Below are 6,670 nucleotides of genomic sequence, written 5' to 3'. Positions count from 1 at the left end.
CACTGTGGGGGAATTATAATTTCTTTTCTAGTCCCACATCTCATAGATGTAAATGCTTTCAATCCTACCTTCATGACATTGCTCATGTCTATCCCCCATCCTCTCTCTCCATTACTAATGTTTACTGCAAAATCTCCTGCCAGGGTCTTTATAGTCGTCCTCTAAGTCATCTTTCTGCCTTCAGTCTTGACTGTCTTAGATTTATTCTTCACAGTGCTATCAAAGTGATCTTTCTATACCCAAGTATGATATTTTCCCTGTGTTTACAGCTCTTTTAACTCTGCCCTCTCACTGGCAACAATATAAATCTAGATATTTTCTGCATACTATAGGAAGCTCTAATGATTTGAATTCTGTTTGACTTACACACACACACACACACATACACACACATCTCTTAGGAGCAAAAATGAGGTTTTGTGGGCAGAGATAAGAGTTATTATAATTTACAATGACTGCACTTGTTCCCTACACCAAATAATTCACAAGTGATGCAATGAGAGCCAAATGCTATCTTGTGTATGGGGAAGTGGGAAAGTCTATACTCCAGGAGAGGACCTCTGGAATGATGAATCTGGGAATTTTATAGGCTATGTGTTGCTCCCATCACCTCTTGAAAGAGAGAGAGAAACCTTTACTCTTTAGTCTTTTACAGTCCTTTGAATGTAAAGGACTGGTTTCAAGGCCTGGGGTTTTATTCCCCTTAGATATGGAAATACTGAGGTAAGTTTCTAAATTCTCTGGAGGTCTCTGGCTGTTCAATCACTATTAACTTACAAGGTTTGTCTTTTAACCCAATTCTTATTTTCTGTGATCAGAAACATGAAAATATTTTCACCCCACTTCCACAATGCTTACCTTTCCAGGTTCATCCTCCATTGCTTCTTTGCCCAAACACTGTGCTAGACCACTGCTATACTACTTGCGATTGTCTATACTACCCTGTTTCAGCCCTCATGCCTTTGTTTGTTCCAGTATTGCCTCACTAATTTTTGACTCATTGTTTCTATTGAGAAAAAATTTACATAGGGTGAAATGCACTGATCTTAATTTTACAATTAAGTTTTGATAAACATAAGTACCTGTGTACTGACCTGTGTAATACCACTCCAATCAAGATTTAATATATTTCTATCACACCACAAAGTTCCCTTTGTACCCTTTTTCAGTCAATTTCCCCCTCCTCTCACAGCAATTACTGTTCTGATTGCTGTCACTGTTAATGAGCTTTGCCTGTACTTGAACCTTACATAAGTAGAAACATACAGTATATACTCTTTTTATGTCTGGCTTCTTTAGCTAACCTAAACTTTTGAGATTCACGTATGCTGTTAAGTGAATCATAGTTTATTCTACTTTATTGTGGAGTATTTTTTTAAAATGTATTTATTTATTTGAGAGAGTGGAAGGGAGGAATGAGAGAGGAAGAGAAACATTTATGTGCAAGAGATACATTGATCAGTTGCCTCTCACACACCTGGCCCACAACCCAGGCATGTGCCCTGACTGGGAATTGAACTAGTGAACTTTTGGTTCACAGGCTGGAGTTCCACCCACTGAGCCACACCAGCCAGGGCATCATTTGCTATACTGTAGATGTATACAGCAATGTCCATGTCCATGTTGCAGAGACATTGCATTTTTTTCAATTACACTTTATGTTCAATATTATTTTATATATGTGTATAAAGATTTTATTTATTTAATCTTTAGAGATTGGGAAGGCAGGGAGAAATAGAGGTATAGAAATATCAATATGAGAGAGAAACATTGACGTGAGAGAGAAACATTGATCTCACAACCCCCCAACCGGAGACCTGGCCTACAACCCAGGGAATTGAACTGGCAAGCTTTTGCTTTGTGTGATGATGCCCAACCAATTGCACCACATCAGTCATGGCAGTAGTATTTTATATTAGTTTCAAGTGTATAGCATAGTGGTTACACAAGCATATATCTTATGAAGTGATCCACAAATAATTCTAGTACCCACCTGGCACCATATATAGTTATTAGATTATTATTGACTATATTCCCTATGCTATAGTTTATGTCCCTGTGATGACTTTGTAACTATCAATTTGTACTTCTTAAAACCTTCCCTTTTCACCTAGCTTCTCAAACCCTTCTAATCTGGCAACCCTCAGTTGTTTTCTGTATCTATGATTCTGTTTCTGTTTTGTTTGTTTATTTGTTCTTTAGATTACACATGAAAGTGAATTCATATGGTATTTGTTTCTCTCTAATTGACTTATTTTACTTCACACAATACCTTCTAGGTCTATGCATGTTAGTGCCAATGGTAAGATTTCTTTTTTTTTTATGTATGACTGAATAATATTCCATTGTGTATATGTACCACATCTTCTTCATTCAGTTGTCTATTGATGAACACTTGGGTTGTTTTCATATCTTGGCTATTGTAAATAATGCTGTAATGAATAAACATAGGGGTTAATATATTTTTTCAAATTGGTGTTTTAGATTTCTTTGGATATATACTCCACAGTGGAATTGCTGGGTCATAAGGCAGTTTTATTTTTAATATTTTGAGAAACCTTCATACTGTTTTCCGTACTGGCTGGATCAATTTGCAGTCTCACCAACAGTGCACAAGTGTTCCCTTTTACCCACATTCTTGCCAACACCTTTTTGTTGATTTATTGATGATGGCCATTCTGAAAGGTCTGATGTGATATGTCATTGTGGTTTTAATTTGAATTTTTCTGACAATTAGTGATGTTGAGCATCCTTTCATATGTCTATTGACCATCTGCATGTCTTTTTTGGAAAAATGTCTGTTCAGGCCCTCTGCCCATGTTTTTTTTAATACTCACCTGAAGATACGTTTCTTGATTTTAGAGAGAGATGGGGGTGGGAGAGAGAGAGAGAGAGAAATAAAGAGGAAAAGAAACATGGATTGGTTTTCTCGTGTACACGCACCTATAAGGGATTGATCCTGCAACTTAGGTATGTGCCCTGACTGGGAATAGAATCTGCAGCCTTTTGGTGTATGGGAAATCTCTGCAACCAACTGAGACACCCAGCCAGGGCCCCATTTTAAAATTATATTTTAATTGGATTGTTTCTTTGGTGTCAAGGGAGTATTTTTCATTGTATGAATATTGCTTAGTCAGTTTGTCTTATTCTTATGTGGTGATAATGGGTTGTTTTCAGTTTTTGTCTATTATAAATAGAGCTGCCATAACATTCTGATTTTATTCAAGAATTTTTTAAAAATTTCATATAGGTAAATATCTAGGGATAGGATTGCTGGATTGTAGACATAGTGTATGCTTAACTATACAAAAATCTGCCAGATATTTTTATGAATTGATTATACATGCTTTTTGAACATGCTGTTTTCTCTGCATGGAAAGTTCTTCTGACCTCCTTTTCTTGATGAAGCATTTCTCACCTTTCAAGCCCTAGCCCAAATATCACCTTCTATGAAAGCTTCAGGAGGATTGATTATACCTTTTTAGGCCACTACTTATTTTTATTCATTCCTTTTCATTTCCGCTGCTCCCCTTAGTCCGTAGAGAGCAGCAATAGTGCCATATGGACCTTACATATTCAGAGTGAAATGATGCTTTAGGAGGAGCTACCAATGTTGTATATTAGATGTTATTCATTCATTCAATAAACTCCTACTGAGCAGTTACCATGCCAGGTAGAGTACATGATAAGTTTATGAATTAAAAATTCATGACATCTAGATGTCAAGTAATTTTTTTATTGATTAATGGAGGAATATAATTAATGAAAGATCTTATGTTGGGCACAAATAAGTTATGGCTGCCAAACTGACTATGTACTCCTTTTTTTGATGATGTAGTGAAAATTCAGGGAAAGCAAGCATGAAGTCACAGAGGGTTGAAATAAAGCTACTGTTGCCTCAACAAGGCAAGAAGAAATAAGAATGCATATGGATTATTTAATACTTTAGGTTACAAAACATCATTATCCCCCAATTCAAATGGAAGAAGGTGGCACAGCAAAGAAAACCATCTTATTTCTACCATCTTCCATTTCTTTTCTGCTCTTTTTGAATTATTAAATATTTTATCTTTAATTTATCAAAGGATTGTGACTTTTTCTGTCTCCTGTGAAGTTGATCTAACCACAGAACTTCCATGACTAGAGAGTGGACATTTTGGGTTGTGGAGCAAGGTGAGGCACAACATCCAAATGACATGTGGACTGAGCTACAGAAAACAGGAAATGCTTTTGTTCTAAAAAAAAAAAAAAGGTTTCACAATAAGAAAATATTTTAATAGTTTGTTGTTTATAATCCATTGAGATTTTCTCTTCTCCTCAATTCCCAGGTAGAGAAGAAGAGTTGTTATTACTTAATAGTCAATAAAGTTGATATTTAATGAGAAAGGAGTTCTGAAAAGTTGGATGGATTTTAAAGATCTCAGCATGAAGAAGTTGAAATATTATAGGAAACAGCTGCCTGTGAAGGATGACCGTTAATATCAATTTACGTATTGAAGAGCAGAAAACATCTAAGATTTCTTCATTCTTAATGTTCTAATGATCAGAATGTAAGACAATGAAACATTTTAAGTTGGTGACTTCTAAGTTTTATTTTTCCAATGCACTTAAAGGCAGATGAGTAAGCTCATGTGCTACCACAAAACTATAGGACAATATTTATGCAGCACTATTCTTAGCTAATGTGCCAATTTTCTCAGAATACACAATCAGATGCCATTTCTCTGAATTTCACTAACACAGGCCTCTAACAGAGGTTGTTAAAGGGCTTGTGGAACACGTTGTGTGTTCATTTTTAAAATGAATAGAGGAAAATAATAACTTGGAGCTAAACTTACCAAAACAGTATATGTGGTGTGTATTGAATGAAAGCTTGATGTTTATTATGCTGCAGAGGGAAATAGTGAAGATGCAGTCTAGCCACTGACTTTGAGAAATTTTAGATTTAAATTATGCTTTGGAACCATTGAATGGCACATTTACATATCAACATAAATAAATGCAAATTTTAACAAAGTAAGCCCTGAAATAAGTTGAAAAGAAGCTTTTTAAGTATAATTTTATTATGTGCTTAAACTCATATATATATATATATATATATATATACATATATATATATTTTATAACTAAAAAAGAAATTTGTTTATTGAGGGCATGAGGATACAAGCAATATAAAAATCAAAAGCTTCTCTGGCTTTAATTAGCTTTTCTTTCTCTTGTCAAATGGGGGTGGGATTTTATTTGTACATTTTCTAAGGGTCCTAATTTGCTCATGAAATCCTTATACAGGGGGAAGCTGTGGGGCAGATATTCCTTAAATGACCTATTGGGAGAACTCTATCAGGGAGGAAGTAGCTGCTCCTCTGCCTACTTCTTTCCCTTCTGCTTCATGTGTACTACAAAATAGTCATTGCATGCGATGGTGAGCCCAGCAATTAGCGAAAAGAAGCTCTGGAAGCCCACTCTGCCATCTCGGCACTGGTCCAGGTCCTTCATTATTTTGTCTACGGCCAGAGGGTCTTTTTGATTTTCCAAAAATCCAGGGAACTCCTTTTCCATGAGAACTTTCAGGTCTTCCTTTGTTAAGTAGCCTTTATCCCCAGCGAATTTGTGAAATGTGAACATCATGATTTCCATGGCGTGTTCCATTTGAGACGGCATTTTGGTGAGTGAGGTCTTGGTCCGAGGCGCGGCAGGATCCCTAGGCTCTTAACCTATCATATTTTTAAGTATTTTTTTTACTGTATATTTACCATTACCATTTAACCCTCTTACACTTCCCTCTCTCCTTCATTCGCCACACTGTTTGTTGTCCATGTCCATGAGTCTTTTCCCCTTTTTGCTTGATCTCTCCACCCCCTAACCTCCCAAGCTAAACCTACTTTAAAAATGAAACCAAAAACCTTTTCCAGCTCTCAGATGTTATTTAATTAAATTAAACATAACTTTATGTATGTTACATTTATTTTAGAAAATACATAGACATAGAGAATAAAAATCACTTATAATTCCAATAATCAAAGAAAATCAGTGTTCATTTTGTACTTTATATGTATATGTGTTAATGATTATATGTTTACAGTCATACACATGTATAACTTTTTAATTCATAAAATGGGATGACATGCTTTTGTAACCTGCTTTTTAAAAAGTAATATATCACAAAAACATTTTTGTGTTCAAAATAAAAATTTACATACAATTTTAAGTGGCAAAATGATAACATATACCTATCATATAATTAGTTGTTCCATATATATATAATTAATTCTGTATTGCTGGACATGAGCTTTTTTCCAATGTATGTGTGCCACATCCTTCGAGCAGACTTGAGAGATAGACTTCTTGGGTCAAAATATATGCCCTTTAGGATTTTTCATATGTTGCCAACATACCTGTCATAAAGCTTGTGCAGTTTGTATCTCATCGTTTCCTTCCCCCTATCCCCCTCTGAAGTAAAGGAATGTTCATGTCCATGAAACCTTGACAATACAGGAAATTGCCATTAAAAAGTATTCAAAATAGCTATAGAGTATTTGATGAAAAGTAATTTTGTTTGAATTTTAACCTTTGATTAGTAAGGAGATTGAGATTTATGATTTTTTTTTAAACAATTTTATTTATTTGTTTGTTTGTTTTTAGAGAGAGGGGAAAGGAGAAAGAGAGGGAG

The 6,670-nt window shown here is 35.1% G+C and overlaps 1 pseudogene; it reads right to left on the bottom strand.

Moving 5' to 3' along the window:
• Window positions 1-5,360: 5,360 nt before the first annotated feature.
• Window positions 5,361-5,661, bottom strand: LOC150015837 (protein S100-A10 pseudogene; annotated as a pseudogene).
• Between the last annotated feature and the right edge of the window lie 1,009 nt (window positions 5,662-6,670).

This window comes from Furipterus horrens, unplaced genomic scaffold, assembly GCF_987537825.1.
Source record: "Furipterus horrens unplaced genomic scaffold, mFurHor1.1.pri manual_scaffold_3, whole genome shotgun sequence".
Classification (NCBI taxonomy): Eukaryota; Metazoa; Chordata; class Mammalia; order Chiroptera; family Furipteridae; genus Furipterus; species Furipterus horrens.
The sequence above is the reverse complement of the archived record's forward strand: the minus strand, read 5'-3'. Positions and strand labels throughout refer to the sequence as shown.